Source organism: Watersipora subatra, unplaced genomic scaffold (assembly GCF_963576615.1).
Source record: "Watersipora subatra unplaced genomic scaffold, tzWatSuba1.1 SCAFFOLD_27, whole genome shotgun sequence".
Lineage (NCBI taxonomy): Eukaryota > Metazoa > Bryozoa > Gymnolaemata > Cheilostomatida > Watersiporidae > Watersipora > Watersipora subatra.
The window spans coordinates 674,584-693,684 of record NW_027045397.1 but is presented as its reverse complement, the minus strand read 5'-3'; the positions used below and the strand labels follow the sequence as shown (position 1 = coordinate 693,684).

At 36.2% G+C, this 19,101-nt stretch overlaps 1 pseudogene; it reads right to left on the bottom strand.

Moving 5' to 3' along the window:
* Positions 1 to 11,992: 11,992 nt before the first annotated feature.
* Positions 11,993 to 15,958, bottom strand: LOC137410433 (E3 ubiquitin-protein ligase HECW1-like; annotated as a pseudogene).
* Positions 15,959 to 19,101: the final 3,143 nt, after the last annotated feature.

Sequence of the window (19,101 nt, the reverse complement as noted above, 5' to 3'; positions counted from 1 at the left end):
TAAATGTTCATTGAAGTGTTTGGGGCATTTAGTTCTATTGCAGTCCTTCTGAAACTGTTCTTGTCTTTCCACAGGCATACAGACGGCTACCTTTCTTCCAGAAGGTAGATGAATAAGTTTATTGCTTGTGTTCATCACACGAATATTGACCTCTTGCTCTGTAGGTTCACACAGCGATGTGACAACCTTCAAGCCCAAAACCTTGTGTAAAGTTTTAATGCAAGCTGGCCCTGGCGTCCACTTTCGACTAAGCCTCGCCAACAATAAGCATTCAGTATTTGGCGAAACAACTATGTTCCTTTTGACCTGCACATTCACCGAAAGGGGTTCTCCGTCCTCGGCGCAGCAGGCAACTTCAGTGCCCTTACAACGTAGCTGCGAATGACGGAAATCCATCTGACATTCTTGATCCTCCAAGAAGTCTAACCCTAGCAGAATGTGATTGTCCACATCAGATACTACAAACTGATGTTGCAGTTGTATCGGTCCCAGTCGAAATTTTAAATTCGTCATGCCTTCAAGCAAAATCTGCTGCCCATTTGCCAATATCCCGCTACCTCGCACAGGTAACAACTTCGAGTAACATGAGCTAAGCAATGTCTCCAGCAATTTCTTCGGAAGTACGGACTTTGTACAACCACTGTCAAGTAACATGACAAATCTTTGTTGGTGAATCCGTACAGGAATGTAGTATGCACTGGTGAGCCAACATGCCTGTATCCTAAGTTTGCCCACATCACAAAGTTCAGGCAGTACGAGCATTAGTTTGCCTGAACTTGGTCGTTTCCCGATGGCTTTGGCTTATCACAGTAACGAGCAACGTGGCCTCTGCCATTGCAGTTGTAGCATCGAACTTCTCTCTGAGGCTGTTGGCTTCTCATTGTCGTCGATGTTAGCTGTGTCATCATTGCTTGCTGTGATGCCGCCATTTGCTTTTGCGTGTCCAACATCTGCTGCATAAACTTACTCTGCATTTCTGCAAAATGTTTGAGCAAAGCTGTTTGACTCATTTGCATTTGCTCTGTCAGTTCTTATTTTAATTGTTGGACATCTTCTAGCTCTACTCGGTGGACATTTGTATCATATTCTACCATATCCTGATACTTCTGATTAGTTTCTACAGCATCAGTCATGGTGCTGGGAGGAGATAAGCGTAGTGTCCAGGCCAGCTGTGAATTAGGCCGAATTGCTGCAATCAACTCACGCTTGGCTTGCTGGTCATGCTGATAGCTATCTAGCTCGAGGTAAACCTTTTGAACTAACTTCTGTACCTTTTCAGCATAATGATATATGTTGTCCTTTGGCTTTAATTTCATAGATTTTAATATGGCGCTAGCTGTGTCTGTCCTGAGCCCATATTGTGCCTTAAGTTCTTGGCAAACTTCTTCATAGGTATTGCCACCAACACCTCTGGTAGCTGGGCCTTTCAATGCCAATGTTAACCGTAGCCTACATTCTTCTTCACTCCACTGATTATGTTTTGCCACTGCTTCAAAACAATGCAAAAACTCTTCCACATCACTTGTGCCATCAAATGAAGGAGCAGGAATAGGCAGCATGGCTACTTTTGCAGGTATGTGCCCTCTTTCCATCATATTAGTGCATAAATCATATGGGCCGTCCTTACTTCTACTCTTGCGCACCATGTTTGAATTTAAAAGGGTTTGAGAGAATTGCTTCACTATTATCCCACCGCTGCCACCAGTGAAGAAAACTCGCAAGAGTAGGGTGGGGACAACCAACGCTTTAACCAACGCTACAACCTGCTGAATCCAACAGGAGGGAGCTGAAACCAACTCATTTATGCTCTGCTGAACCCAACAGAGTGCGCTGAACCCAACGCTGCTGACTGTACAACCTGCTGAAACCAACAGGAGGGAGCTGAACCCAACTCGCTTCCGTTCTGCTGAAACCAACAGAGTGCGCTGAAACCAACGCCGTAACCTGTTGAAACCAACAGGAGAGAACACAACTCTTGTAAGGATAATTATTTAATTATCCTATTTATTTGTAGTCATTTTGTGTGAGCTTGCTGTTAGTGCCGATTATAAACGATATTTCTCCAACAATAACGACTTTATTATAGTAATACTAATCATGCATCCAATTCAAGAGTCACACCCAAGCTGAACTGCCTAAAAATTAGTGACAGTATTTATATTACATAAGCGATTGGCCTAGAGATTGACGGTTATCGTTCAAACCGACCAATCATATCGTCTTGCTGACTGCCGAGTTTCTAAGAATTTTCACATACAGAACAATAAAAAATTATCCCTAGACAATGAGCCATTATAGCATAACAATAAAAACACTAACAAAAAGCCCAGGAAATTCTACATATACTGGGTAGCGAACAGTAAGTGTAAAAAAACATTAAGACATATTTCGATAACGAAAAGGGCTAATTACAAAATCTTATCTCGAGAAAACGTAGAACAAAAACGGAAACAATATTGTTTAAGTAATCTTAAACCACTAACAATTAATTATAACAGAAACTTAGAATATTTTGACATGTAACCATGAACATAAAAAATGTCTTCCAATGAGTGAACGGTAAGAAATAAATTATAGAAGATTGTTCACTGCGTAAAAGCCTTAATAAATGGCGTCTGTTATCTTTTCTAGGTCAACCACTATCCCAGAAGTCTCTTCTCTATATATATATATATTGGCTACGTCACCTTTTCCCTTTGATCAGTTCACCATGTTTTTCTGCGCCGGGTGTCCAGGGCGCCTTGATGAGCCTGACGTCCATGGGACCGATAGCATCCAAATAAGACAACTCTTCGGAGTTATTCCTCCACGGTCTTTTTCATGGCCACCACTCCTTTCATAGAGTTTGTTCTTTAGAATATCTCGCTTTATTTTTACGTTTACAACAGTATTGACACCAGTAGACAGGATGAATGGTTTTGCTCTATGTAAGCCCATGAGGTTTAGACCTGCCATGAAATTGCCTCTATACTTTTACGTGTGCTTTTAGAAGAACAACGTGATGCAAAATTATTTTGCACCCAATCATACATCACTGTTGAATCTGCCAGTTTATTTTAGTTTCAATTATGTTCAGTTTATGTTTTTCTCAGCCCTGTGGCCTGCACTTCATACAGCTAGGAGCCTTGACTGTCAAAATAAAGAGTCGGTGGACCTGTTGATCTTGTAGATGTCTCCATTGGAGTGTGCGATGATGTTGATGATGAGTGATGAGGTACTCAGGTTGTTTGATTAGTGCAGGTGTTAGAGTGTTTGACTACTAAACTGAGTGTCACAAGTGTGAATCCGGTATGAAGCAATATTTTATCCCAACTTCTAACTGTGACTTCAGATAGATGGACATACACACTTTCATTATAACACAAGCTAGTGGTACCTCGGCAGTCTAGTTTGGTTTGAGAGCATGACAGGAGTGTCAAATAAAAGGGCAGATAATAAGCATATGCACAATAGTTCTAACACATGGAAGGCAATTGGGTTACGCAGTAATTGGTGGGTTGGTCTTGCGGGCTGACAATCACGAGTTCAAATCATTTATGCTGCATTATTTTTTATAGGTCTTATAACCAATATAAATATGTTGACCCCAACATTTGGTGGGATATCAATATCTATTAAGCCCGGTTCCAATATATGCCGCAAAGCACCGGCAACAGCACCGGCAACAGCACTGCAGGCTATCAGAGATGAATTGTGAACCTACACGCCGGGTACCGCCGGTAGTTGCCGGCAGTCAACGCAAGAGTTTAGAGCTATTCAAATTTTGCGAGAGCCGCAGGCAAAACCTTCTCAAAGTGCACTGTACAGGTAAAGGTCAGCATTATCGAAACAGCATAGCGAGCGAACATTCTTTATTCGGTTATTAGCGATGCAGCTTTATGTGAACAGAAGCCACCGGAGCCTAGCGTCGCAAACGATTTGCTGCACATTATTACCGCCGGAGTCTCGCAGCCGATATGGGAAGCAGGCTTTAGGAGCACATGCTTTCTGCAGGCTCGTAATGTAAACATTATTTTAAAGCTAGTTGATTTTCTAAGTTTTGGCAAAGATAAGCAGGTAACAATAGCAAAGCAAATACTTATTAACCAGAGCATATAATAGAGGTGAGTGCTTACAATACGGGCTGTTCTTGCTACTCAACAAGGGTTTCTATATACATGAAGCATCATCAAATTTATCAACAACAATGTGACTGATGGGTATTACTTGTAATATTTACTATAATAAGAACCATGTCTGTCTGTATAAAAGCGCAGGGTTACATTTGAAAAAAGATTATATCACGCAGGATATGAACTCGCAGCGTTCTGCATCAATACCATGTGTGCTTCTTGTTTACCTTCCAGTAGTTTAGAATTATTGAGTATAGATGGTAGAGTAATTGTTTGTATTTTATTGGCACACATGATGATCTCTTATAGCTTACTAGACTGCCAGAGCCCTAGTTATTAATAAGGTAACAAGTTAGTCGGTGTGATCTCCTCCTGAATCCAAGTGACTAACTCTGGAGCTCATTGGTAAGATCTGTTGACTAGGTTTCCAGAATTATTCAATACATTGAAATTGGTAGCTATTCAAATTGATATTGAAATTCAATCATTTTGGTAAACATCTAATATTTAAAGGAACATATGGCAGTTTATGAATTTCTGCATGTGAACCGCAGCTGAACATGACAAGGTCGAATGTATGAACACATGCCAGACACAGTAGGAGAATAGTTGGGTCACCACATTTTTCTTGTAGCGGTGAATGAAAACCAGCTGTTAGTAACTAAAACAGTAGAAATAATTTTATGTCACTTTGGGTTTTCCTATCAATTAATAGTATTCAAGCACTGACTCATTGCAACAGGCTCTAGCCGTGCCCTTTTTGAGGCTAGCAAAACATTAATAACTAAATAAGTAACGTTTTTGTTTTTATAACGATACAGCATCCTGATGGAGTCATCTACTCCTTTTATAAAGAAATTTCAAGGTGAGTGTATGAAATCATAAAGTGCACCTAGTTACCATTTTATTTTTAGTTATAATATTTATATCATCTCCAGTAACTGTTACCGTTTGTGTCCATTCACTAATTCTGGTACTCTCTGGAGCCAGAGGTTTTAGCTAATAGCTAAATACTATACCGTCTTATGGTATATTTTATTTTGTTATATTTCTTGTGCATGCTGTATTATTGTTTTATCAGATAAATTATGTATAAAGTTTTCACCATATTCTTGAATATTAATGTAAGTCATTTTACTTATTTATTTCATTCATTTTATTTATATTAAAGTCTCAGCTCAGAGTATGTTGAACAGTTAAATCCTGATAAATTGTAGTTACATGGTAATCTATAAATATGCTGAATTTCTGACGCCAGAGCAAAGAGGGGCAGTGGGAATACTCCTCATGCATTACTCTCACATGGTATGGAAAAACTCAGTCTAAGTGTAGGGCCATGCAAGCTGCTCACAGGTTTAAATACTTGCCTTCCTTTATAAAGCCGCTGACAGTTACCCTATCAGCTGCTACACCTAGTCTGATGTCAAGGTCAAAGATTAAACATAATATTTTTTTATGTAATTCAAAATTCTTTACAGCAGTCAGCATGCAAAGATCCTGGTCAGCTGTGTGATGTCGGCAGCAGTTCAGCTCTAACCTGAGTCATTGTTAATAACTTATGCTGACCCAGTGACTCTTTTTTAGTTGATTAGCAACCCATTCGTATGTTTGAATAGCAAAATTGTTCAGCCTGTTCAGCTATTGATAGCCTGTTTTCTTTACCCGAGCTATTGAGGGTCTAAATATCTAGTAGTCAGGTGCTGATGATGTATAGAGCAAATCTTGGCTAACATTTGAACAAGCAAATACCATGTCAAAGTTATACTGCAACATATAGACAAGAGAGTGAGAGATGTAGTAAGAACTTCAACAACACAGTTTAATGGTAGACTTATAGTTGAGGTAAATAATATATTACTTACTCTTTATTCATAGGAATATATGAAAAAACTGAGCTAGTAATAATATTAGTCACTTTTCTTACATGCATAGAGTTCACTTTTATTATGTTCTACAATCCTTTATATACAGTAGTTCTGTTAAATAAGGAACATTCCAGAAGGAAAGTCATGTGATCAATAAATATTATCATTATATAACTCTGTTGGCTCTTTTATACTACAGTTGAATTGTGAAACCACGCCATGAATATTTACAGTGCGTTTAAATCCTATATTTACATACCAAGATACATACCAAGATAATCTATAAAAACACTAAAATTAATACTACTTGTTTATGTGTATAATACAAAAACAATATATTGTTTTAAGACAGTTTCCGGTATTGGCAATAATATGTTATTACATAATTGTTGCAGATGTGCAGATCATGTACAATGATATATGATCATTAAAGATGTGTGTATCATGGGTATAAATGTATTTTTATAATATATTTTGGATGTTGGAGTCGTTAACATTGAATATTTCACAAAGAATATTTCCATATTTACTATTTACAATTTTTAATATCACCACACGCTCTCAGTATGGAGTGCCTTGGAACGGGAGGATTCTCCAATGAACTAGTAATGAGAGTGCCATCAGTGCTGTTTGATGACACCGATGATTCATCTTTCACTTTTTCTAAAAAAAATGATTGGATTTATTTGTGCTTTCAAGCTACATTACTTATGTTTTCTGGTGAAAGTGAAAGCAGAGGAAAGTCTGGAGGTAAATAATGAAAGTGTTCATAAAAGTAAAAACTAATAAACATGCAAAACTTCAGATTATTTTTTTTGCTGATGGTTACATCATTTCCATCTTTTCCATACACACCTCGGCCTTTCATCTCCTCACTACCATGTGTATTCTCAGCATATTGCATATCTATTGCAAGGTCATCACAGCTTTTTACTTGAGCCTGCGTGGTTTCAGATTCAGAAACTTTCTGGGTATTACCTGCTTTGTCCCTCATTGCATAAGCATCGGCACTTGCTGTGCATGAGCTGTTAGACTCTGCCTGATTAGTGTCGCTAGCTTTCACAACAGAGTCAGTATTATCCCTAGAAGTGAGAACGTTTGATGGTGAGCTCCCCTCTGCATAATTTGATGAGGTTAACTGAGGAATAGCTACATCCCTAGCTAGGCTAGAAAAATCTTCAGAGGCTATAGTATCAGAATTGTCTAGAGTAACCCCTCCATTTATATCATCCTGATCATGACATCCTTGGACACTCCTGGCTGTTTGGATGTCAACATCCCCCTCCTCTAACTGGTAAATAGCAAACGGATCTGAGAAAGACCGAGTAATGTCTAACTCATCAGAATCAACAGATGACAGCGCATGTGGTGTAGACTCGACTGCTTCAATCTGTATTTTTCCTCGATTTTCAACAGTGTGAGGAGGTGATTCACTGAGATTAACCGCCACCTGAAACGAATTGGCAATACACACTGTCAGCAACAGTCAAATTTCATGCTTGAGATATTTCTTGGCGATCTTATTCCTCTTGCTATGACTACACACAGTGAGCACTGAAGAGAGTACTGGTCAATGAGTGTCAGGTTCATAACTTCCGACTTTTTAGGAAAAAAAACAAACTGCTATCACTTCTAGGGCGCTTTCAGATTCCCTACACGTTGTGGGTATGTGTACATGTATATGGCACATGGGTGGCATTTTATTCCAATTGAATACTCCTTACGACTGCAGAAAAAATATGGTAGTTTTTTCACTTGATTAAGGTACAAAATGTTACGTTACAACCAAGTTGCGTAGCCTCATCAGCATGTGGAATGCATTTCTCTCTACGGCCAATTATTGAAAAATATAGCTCAAGATATTCATCAATAGTTTAATGTTTATAGGCTATGCTAACTGCTCTGGTGTAACATCAGGGCAAGCCAGGACTTTCTTTTCAAACAAAGCCTCCACATCAAGCATCTTAATAGGTAAATTTCAGTAGTTTGAACATTCTATTTTGTGCTGCATTTAGTTCGATTTAGATGAATTTTTGTTAGCTGTGAAACAAAAAGCTCTCACAACTATGATATGTAGCATTTGTTAGACTCAATGGAGGCTTCACATTAAAGGTTCATGTCAAGTTTTTAAAGATTTTATTACAATGTGAGGATACTGTTCTATCTTAAGATTTCATTTACTGTCTCAAGTGATCTGACTGTCAGGATGTTTAAAGATATTTAAAGGCGAAAAAACTTGATCGCAGTTCAAATGCTCAGAAAGAAAAACCGCACCCAGATTTCCTCAAAATGGCATTAATAGTCGTGCATATTTTTTATATGTGATATGTATACGCTCACACCAGCATTGGGTAATCATACGTTCACACCAGCATTGGGTACTCATATGTTTACACAGCATTTAGAGGAAAACAATGGGACAAATTCTAACCAAAATATCTTTAAATCATTTGAAATATCTATAGCAGTGTACGTATCTGGGACTATACTTGAAGTTTTATTTAAACAATCCTGAGCAAATACAAAATAAAACATATGTCACTATATATAGAGATGTGTAACACTGCAGATTGAATGAACAGCCAATGTCACAACGAGAGGGACAAACATGAAGTGCGACTATTGACGTCATTTTTGAAAAAGTGATTTTCTTCTGAGCATTTTAAATGCGATCAAATTTATCAGGTTATGTTAATTTTAATCTTGAAACATCCTGGCAGTCAGATCACCTAAAACGGTACAGAGAATCTCAAATGATAAAAGATATCTAGACTTTCTAATAAAATATTTTGAAATATGATGCTAGTAAGCGATCAATGAAAATAATCTAGACTTGCACACTACGCTTACTGCTTCTAGTGAGCTGCTCTTCCTTGTGTTAGTCTAGCAAAACATTATCGAATTAATTGTTACATGATATACCTTACCCGCCTTAGCTTATTATGGCATAGACTTATTATGGCAATAACTTACTTAACAAGTTGTATACCATTACTGTTAACAAACTGTAGATTTCACCTTAGTTGGTGGTCTTTAATACTTCTGAAAAACTCAGATTTTGCCCCCAAGTGAACAATAGTCTAGAGACACCTCATTTAATACTCTAACATAGAATTCAATTCTTTTTTAAAAATTACAGATAAATAATTTATAGATAGGCTAACTTTCAATATTATTTGCGTTCAACAAAGTTTACATAAGTTGGTAAAGCACAATGTTCAAATACTATTTGACTAAGAAAAATGTAACTAGCAGTTGTGACAGAGCTAAAACATAAGTTAATCATGTAAAATGTATCAAATAGTTTGTAGCTCTGAAAGTTTCAAGTTAATTACAAAAGATACATGAACGCTACGTTTTTTGTGGCGTTAAGAAGAAAAGCAACAAATGACAGCCACTGACTTACATTTAAAAAATGTGTCAAAATGTGTAAGAGTTGAGGCTGTTGTGGCTAGACACACGAAATAACGCGTCACATTGACAAATAAATGGACGAGTGCGAATTAGCCTTTACCAGGCGAAGGCCATGACATTCTTGTTAGATTTTTTATTATCATTAGTTGTTATTATTAGCGTTTTTAAGGAAATTTTGTTGTGTAAGTTTTACTGTTGGTTTGGAAAGAGAATAAATTGATTGGTTAAAAAAGGTCAAACTTTACAGAATCCAGCTAGTTTTTTTCTGCCTTAACAACAACAACTTAAAAGCATACTATATAAAACATGTAATATAATTATTAGGTTAACAAAACTGTGTTTTGCCAAATAAACAACGACATTGATTCAAATTGTCTTTGTAATTTATTCAAATATCCATTCGCATCTTACTGACACTTAACAATGACTGAACAATGCGTGCAGAGTTATTGAAATTAATAATAAATGCCTGTTCAATAAATCAATAAAGGTCAGTATTACCTGAGGTATTGAAGAAACGGAATTGTTATCCATTTCAGTAGGAAGTGTTTGCACAGAACTATCACCACTAGTGCCACTGCTATACCGTTCTAGATCTCCGCAGGCAGAAAAAGTAGATTAAGGCCGGTCATACGGAGCAAGTTAAGGCCTGTCATACAGAGTAAGTTAAAGCCTGTCATACGGAGTAAGTTAAGGCCTGTCATACGGAGCAAGTTAAGGGCTGTCATACAGAGTAAGTTAAAGCCTGTCATACAGAGTAAGTTAAAGCCTGTCATACAGAGTAAGTTAAGGCCGGTCATACAGAGTGAGTTAAAGCCTGTCATACGGTGTAAGTTAAGGCCTGTCATACGGAGCAAGTTAAGGGCTGTCATACAGAGTAAGTGAAAGCCTGTCATACAAAGTAAGTTAAAGCCTGTCATACAGAGTAAGTTAAGGCCGGTCATACAGAGTGAGTTAAAGCCTGTCATACAGAGTAAGTTAAAGCCTGTCATACAGAGTAAGTTAAAGCCTGTCATACAGAGTAAGTTAAGGCCGGTCATACAGAGTGAGTTAAAGCCTGTCATACAGAGTAAGTTAAAGCCTGTCATACAGAGTAAGTTAAAGCCTGTCATACAGAGTAAGTTAAAGCCTGTCATACAGAGTAAGTTAAAGCCTGTCATACGGAGTAAGTTAAGGCCTGTCATACGGAGCAAGTTAAGGGCTGTCGTACAGAGTAAGTTAAGGCCTGTCATACAGAGTAAGTTAAGGCCTGTCATACAGAGTAAGTTAAAGCCTGTCATACGGAGTAAGTTAAGGCCTGTCATACGGAGCAAGTTAAGGGCTGTCATACAGAGTAAGTTAAAGCCTGTCATACAGAGTAAGTTAAAGCCTGTCATACAGAGTAAATTAAGGCCAGTCATACAAAGTGAGTTAAAGCCTGTCATACAGAGTAAGTTAAAGCCTGTCATACAGAGTAAGTTAAAGCCTGTCATACAGAGTAAGTTAAGGCCGGTCATACAGAGTGAGTTAAAGCCTGTCATACAGAGTAAGTTAAAGCCTGTCATACAGAGTAAGTTAAAGCCTGTCATACGGAGTAAGTTAAGGCCTGTCATACGGAGCAAGTTAAGGGCTGTCATACAGAGTAAGTTAAAGCCTGTCATACAGAGTAAGTTAAAGCCTGTCATACAGAGTAAGTTAAGGCCGGTCATACAGAGTGAGTTAAAGCCTGTCATACAGAGTAAGTTAAAGCCTGTCATACAGAGTAAGGTAAAGCCTGTCATACAGAGTAAGTTAAGGCCGGTCATACAGAGTGAGTTAAAGCCTGTCATACAGAGTAGGTTAAAGCCTGTCATACAGAGTAAGTTAAAGCTTGTCATACAGAGTAAGTTAAAGCCTGCCATACAGAGTAAGTTAAGGCCGGTCATACAGAGTAAGTTAAAGCCTGTCATACAGAGTAAGTTAAAGCCTGTCATACAGAGTAAGTTAAAGCCTGTCATACAGAGTAAGTTAAGGCCTGTCATACAGAGTGAGTTAAGGCCTGTCATACAGAATGAGTTAAGGCCTGTCATACAGAGTGAGTTAAGGCCTGTCATACAGAGAGCTAAAAGCTACTAAAACTGATAGTAGCTATTTACTATAAATACTATTTACTGTGTGTGTGAACTTGTAGCTGTCATAGATAGATTTGCTGGAGCTCACCCTATAAAATTTTACTTGCATTCACAAACATGATTTAATGCAATATCCGTAGTCATGTATTTTAATAGTCATTTTATTGCACTAGTGCTTTAAAAAAATTTCGAAAAAGATTAAATGTCCAGTAAACTGATGCAAATAGAAACAATCACATTAACTATTTGCAACTGTAATTACATCGCCAAGCTACTTCATTCTTTTTGCTGAATTACGATGATCTTAAACATTCCAAGTAGATAAGAAGGTCAGGCTGACAAAGTTGCTCATGCTCACCGCATTGCTGGAGTTTCAGCCGTGTCAGTAAGTTCAACATCACTGTTCCCAGAGGAATCGGAGAGAATATCGGCAGAAGATCTATCTACAGCGTTCTCTACTGCACTGTCTGTGATGGCGCAGCAGCCTACGCGTGTTTCTCCAAGATGGTTCCTATCCATTGAATGCCTGCTCGCTACAGTGCATATAAATAGTTATCAGTATCTGCAGAATTAAGCCGTTCTATAAACTTTAAAGTCCAATTATACTGTAGAGTATATTATTGAAGTTTCCAAGGCATTGAAACCCAGAAAGAACGCAAAAGAAACTCTACTTTAAAATATTCTACTGCCCCAATATGATGTTTCCTCTCCATGCTGTTATTACATTGACAATAAATGAATATGTATTCTGTGCTGTAATATCTACGGACAAAATGAAGTAACTTATTAGCTTCTACTTCTTATTTCATTATATTTTATTATTAACACAGAATTCAAATAAACACCTAACTTTACCCGATAATAAGTAACTTAAAACTCAAGTAAGCACCAAACTACCACATAATAATTAACATAACACTCAAGTAAACACCAAAATCTACCAGATAATCATTAACATAACATTCAAGTAAACACCACACTACCAGATAACAATTAACATAACATTCAAGTAAACACCAAACTCTACCAGATAATAATTAACACACCTTTCAAGTAGACAAAAACCTGCCAGATTACGTTGCTTACCATCATAAGGAATGATTGTCGGTTTAAACATCAATATACCACAGATGTGGTCATGTGGCGTTCGACCAATTAATTGACAGCTAACAGTCAGCCTGGAACAAACAGGAAAGCAGTTCATCAAATGACTTACCACGATATCACCTGAAGACTCAATGTACTACAGATGGTAAAAAGATGGCCTAGGAAAGGTTGCTCTCGTAAACCTTTACTAACCTTTGTCTGTTTGCTAAGGAATCAAAAGGGATTCTCTAGTTGCCTGGTGAATGGAATTCATACACTGAATGCAATTCAAATATTTACTACAATTGTGGTTATCTGAACGGACAAACTATAAGTCCGACTGCTCATCAACTGTACCGCCAACATGACATGAGATGTACTGTACTAGCTTTACGCTACAACTAGCATATTTGGATGTTGCTCCTTCTTTTCATGACTGAGAAGACTTGAAAGTCAACGTGTAATAACCCCACACGATGCTAGAAACTAGTTATGCTTGCATCAATGATCAGTAAAGATCTCCTGGAAGTCTCTTGTAAGTAAAAAAATCAGCCATACAGATGACTGGCTTGCTCTGGTCTACACATCAAGATAAGATCCTTGAGGCAGTAATTTTGAATAGTGACTAACATTCTATGTAGATTAGCAAGATACTATTCATGTGTTCCAATTAATAGCCGAATTTGTACCATTTGACAATTTATACCATGTGCGCTTTCGTGCTATATCATGTACATAATGCTATATCATGTATATAATGCTATGCATTATATTATAACCAGTGTAAACCAGAGTTTTTCAGTTTAGTAAAAACTAGTGGATAGTCATTTTAGGAAAGCAGATGGCTTGCAAGTCTGGAGGCAAAAAAGAAAACACAAGAATATTGAATGAAAAATTCCGGTTCTCTCTTTTATGATGAGCATCACAGACATTGAAAAGAAACGCATATTCAGCCTTTATGCATATTCTGTTTCAAAAATTAAATCCTTACGCTATAAAAAAATTATACAAGACACTCTCTGACCAAAACTGATGGATGATGCCGATAGATTTCTCAGGACAATTGCAGTAAATTGTTTAACAAGTTCACAGAAGCATTGTTTTAATATAATAATTTGGTAAAACATTGTGTACTCCAGCCATGTTACATACTAGTTGTATTCAATTTGGCAAGCATTTTTAGTGAACCTACTACTGCCATAAACTAAAATGTATAAACATGTTTAGACCGAATTATTTGCATAATAAAATGCTGTCACGAGAATTCATTATATTTAATATATGCTCAATTTCAAAATATATTCAGCGGAAACAACCCACAATAACTTTCAAAGTGCCTATTAAGGTTACCAACAGCAAAGGGCAGTGTGACAAACGGGACTACAAATCTTACCCGAGTTTAGCCTTCTCTATAACTTGCTTCATAGGAAGAGATAGTTGACCTAAGAACCGGAGAAGAGTGGGGCGAGCAGTGGTGAATCGATCCTTTACTTTCATAAAAAGAGTGTCTGATGGCAGCGCAGTAAAATGGAATATCAAAAAGACAAGTAAAGTGTTAGCAGTAGTAACTAGTAACTTAATGCTAACTGACACTGCAGTCAGCATATACTCATTGTCTTGAATTTCTTGCTGAACCAACATTGGATAGCCCACCTGCTCCATCATCGAATCAGTTATCGGAAAATCACTGCAACTTTAGAAGCAGGTTAGAGAGATGTTTTGAAATCCTCTACTATGTTGCATGGGACTGTCAACTGTAAAGCTACATTTAAGTTAATTAATGTTTCTAAATGCTCTATTGAGCTAGATGGAGTTGTCATTTAGGAAACTATGGTAAAACCTATATTATAACACCACATTGATTTAAACGCCACCTCTAATAGAAGCCAATATAAAAGGGTTGAAAAATACAACGTAACCGTCTATTTGAACATCACTTCTAATAAAATGCAACTGTAGTGGAATTGTTGAAAAATAGAGCGACATAGCATTCAAATAAAGGTATTACGGTATATTCATTTGAATATCATCATTTTTTTTAAATGCTCTACGGAGTCGGACAGTATTCAAATGCTATTTGACTGTAATCCAATTTGAAGAGAAATTTATATTTCTAACAGTAATAGTCTATTTCAAATACATGTACTACAAGAATGTACCTCATTGTGCCACCTTGGCTCAGTTGTATTGTCGCAAACAGATGTCCTAAAATCCTTGTAGTGGTAAGAGAGAGCAGGTTGAGACCTATCCTGTCCTAGCTCTACTCGTATTTTTACATAAGGGTCAGGATTGAAGAACATGCCCTTTCTCACATGAGTAGCCTCAATGTCTGCATACAATGGATCTTAGAGATTATGCATGATCTTGACAAGGTGTATTTTATGCCTTTAAACATGTTATCACTACGTTAGTGAAAACATTTTAAATGCTGAAGAACAACACCTGATAAACAAACAGTCCAATGACAGCAGTCAGAAAGTGACCACAACGACTTGACACGTGAGTAACATTATGACACTACATGTAAGCAAGCAGACAGCCTAGCAACAGTTAGCCTACCTTCGATTGCTAGATGCACTATTTCTGCCTCACTGTCCATGGATGTCTGACCCCATAGACCACTCTACAACAAAATTGTATGTAGCAACCTTGAAGGTGCTGGGTACATCCTCTTATCGCTATAGTGAAATCTCAACAATAGGTTAATGTAAACAGAAAACTTATCTCTTACACCAGAAGAAGAGGCCAAAGAATTCCTGACTAGAATTGGCTCTGTAACAGCTCTCAGATTTCCAGTGTTACCATGGTAATACCGAAAACATATTCTTGTTTCAGCTAAAAGATATAACACGAACGGAGTAAAATACTTAGTATCTATGTAATCTAGTGGTATAATGTAAAAGAAATCTACGTAATATTAAAAAATTAATTTGTGTACATAAAGATAAATATTTTATTCATGTTATGCTAAAGATCTATCTGTATTTTTAAAACAATTGTGTCAGATTGTGCAAAAGTTTGAAGAAAGCATAGGAGTAGGAAGCGGACTGAATATGAACATACGTTCTGTGAATACGGAGGCTATTCTATTAAAAGGCCAGACAAGATCTCCTTTTTTGCTGCCACTCACGCCACGATTCTTGTAGTCAAGTCATTTTCCAGGATGAGCTTGATCTAAATATAACAGAGGATATGCCAGTTTAACTGTGGATAAATGTTAGATGCATTTTATCATGAGTGAAAGGTTGCTGACATCAATTCCTAAATACTCAGGCTGCAATAACCTTCATAGCTTGGTCCTTTAAATTTAGATACATTGCTAAGTACTCGACAAAGACCATTTTAAAACACCCTGTTACAGAAAACATGACTATGACCTACAGATAAGCATTCAGGAAACATAATAGCAAAAGCTCAAGCTTCTGTAACCTCTTTCCAACCAGCAACATGCACCACAATAAGCTAATTAGCTCAATTGGAGCATTTCTAGCATGTTTGGTTGAAATTGGAAAATTATATTTTTCAGTTTTGTAAGACGTTTGTAATATTCTCACAATAAGCTAATTAGCTCAATTGGAGCATTTCTAGCATGTTTGGTTGAAATTGGAAATTTACATTTTTCACTTTTGTCAGAGAATTGCAATATTCTCACAATAAGCTAATTAGCTCAATTGGAGCATTTCTAGCATGTTTGGTTGAAATTGGAAACTTACATTTTTCAGTTTTGTCAGACGTTTGTAATATTCTCACAATAAGCTAATTAGCTCAATTGGAGCATTTCTAGCATGTTTGGTTGAAATTGGAAATTTACATTTTTCAGTTTTGTCAGACGTTTGTACTATTCTCACAATAAGCTAATTAGCTCAATTGGAGCATTTCTAGCATGTTTGGTTGAAATTGGAAATTTACATTTTTCAGTGTTGTCAGACGTTTGTAATATTCTAGCAATAAGCTAATTAGCTCAATTGGAGCATTTCTAGCATGTTTGGTTGAAATTGGAAATTTACATTTTTCACTTTTGTCAGACAATTGCAATATTCTCTCAATAAGCTAATTAGCTCAATTGGAGCATTTCTAGCATGTTTGGTTGAAATTGGAAATTTACATTTTTCAGTTTTGTCAGACGTTTGTAAAATTCTTACAGTAAGCTTATTTTCGCAATTGGAGCATTTCTAGCATGTTTGGTTGAAATTGGAAATTTACATTTTTCAGTTTTGTCAGACGTTTGTAAAATTCTTACAGTAGGCTTATTTGCGCAATTTGAGCATTTCTAGCATGTTTGGTTGAAATTGGAAATTTACATTTTTCACTTTTGGCAGACGTTTGTAATATTCTCACAATAAGCTAATTAGCTCAATTGGAGCATTTCTAGCATGTTTGGTTGAAATTGGAAATTTACATTTTTCACTTTTGTCAGAAAATTGCAATATTCTCTCAATAAGCTAATTAGCTCAATTGGAGCATTTCTAGCATGTTTGGTTGAAATCGGAAATTTACATTTTTCAGTTTTGTCAGACGTTTGTAAAATTCTTACAGTAGGCTTATTTGCGAATTTGAGCATTTCTAGCATGTTTGGTTGAAATTGGAAATTTAAATTTTTCACTTTTGTCAGACAATTGCAATATTCTCACAATAAGCTAATTAGCTCAATTGGAGCATTTCTAGCATATTTGGTTGAAATTGGAAATTTACATTTTTCAGTTTTGTCAGACGTTTGTAAAATTCTTACAGTAGGCTCATTTGCGCAATTGGAACATTTCTAGCATGTTTGGTTGAAATTGGAAATTTACATTTTTCACTTTTGTCAGACAATTGCAATATTCTCACAATAAGCTAATTAGCTCAATTGGAGCATTTCTAGCATGTTTGGTTGAAATTGGAAATTTACATTTTTCAGTTTTGTCAGACGTTTGTAATATTCTCACAATAAGCTAATTAGCTCAATTGGAGTATTTCTAGCATGTTTGGTTGAAATTGGAAATTTACATTTTTCACTTTTGTCAGACAATTGCAATATTCTCACAATAAGCTAATTAGCTCAATTGGAGCATTTCTAGCATGTTTGGTTGAAATTGGAAATTTACATTTTTCACTTTTGTCAGACAATTGCAATATTCTCTCAATAAGCTAATTAGCTCAATTGGAGCATTTCTAGCATGTTTGGTTGAAATTGGAAATTTACATTTTTCAGTTTTGTCAGACGTTTGTAAAATTCTTACAATATGCTTATTTGCGCAATTTGAGCATTTCTAGCATGTTTGGTTGAAATTGGAAATTTACATTTTTCAGTTTTGTCAGACGTTTGTAATATTCTCACAATAAACTAATTTGCTCAGTTGGAGCATTTCTAGCATGTTTAGTTGAAATTGGAAATTTACATTTTTCACTTTTGTCAGACAATTGCAATATTCTCTCAATAAGCTAATTAGCTCAATTGGAGCGTTTCTAGCATGTTTGGTTGAAAATGGAAATTTACATTTTTCAGTTTTGTCAGACGTTTGTAAAATTCTTAAAATAGGCTTATTTGCGCAATTTGAGCATTTCTAGCATGTTTGGTTGAAATTGGAAATTTACATTTTTCACTTTTGTCAGACGTTTGTAATATTCTCACAATAAGCTAATTAGCTCAATGGGAGCATTTCTAGCATGTTTGGTTGAAATTGGAAATTTGCATTTTTCACTTTTGTCAGACATTTGCAATGTTCTCACAATAAGCTAATTAGCTCAATTGGAGCATTTCTAGCATGTTTGGTTGAAATTGGAAATTTACATTTTTCACTTTTGTCAGACGTTTGTAATATTCTCACAATAAGCTAATTAGCTCAATTGGAGCATTTCTAGCATGTTTGGTTGAAATTGGAAATTGACATTTTTCACTTTTGTCAGACGTTTGTAATATTTCAACCAAACATGCTAGAAATGTTCCAATTGAGCTAATTAGCTTATTGTGAGAATATTACAAACGTCTGACAAAAGTGAAAAATGTAATTTTCCAATTTCAACCAAACATGCTAGAAATGCTCCAATTGAGCTAATTAGCTTATTGTGAGAATATTGCAATTGTCTGACAAAAGTGAAAAATGTAAATTTCCAATTTCAACCAAACATGCTAGAAATGCTCCAATTGAGCTAATTAGCTTATTGTGAGAATATTACAAACGTCTAACAAAACTGAAAAATGTAAATTTCCAATTTCAACCAAATATGCTAGAAATGCTCCAATTGAGCTAATTAGCTTATTGTGAGAATATTGCAATTGTCTGACAAAAGTGAAAAATGTAAAATTCCAATTTCAACCAAACATGCTAGAAATGCTCCAATTGAGCTAATTAGCTTATTGTGAGAATATTACAAACGTCTGACAAAACTGAAAAATGTAAATTTCCAATTTCAACCAAACATGCTAGAAATGCTCCATTTGAGCTAATTAGCTTTTTGTGAGAATATTACAAACGTCTGACAAAACTGATAAATGTAAATTTCCAATTTCAACCAAACATGCTAGAAATGCTCCAATTGAGCTAATTAGCTTAT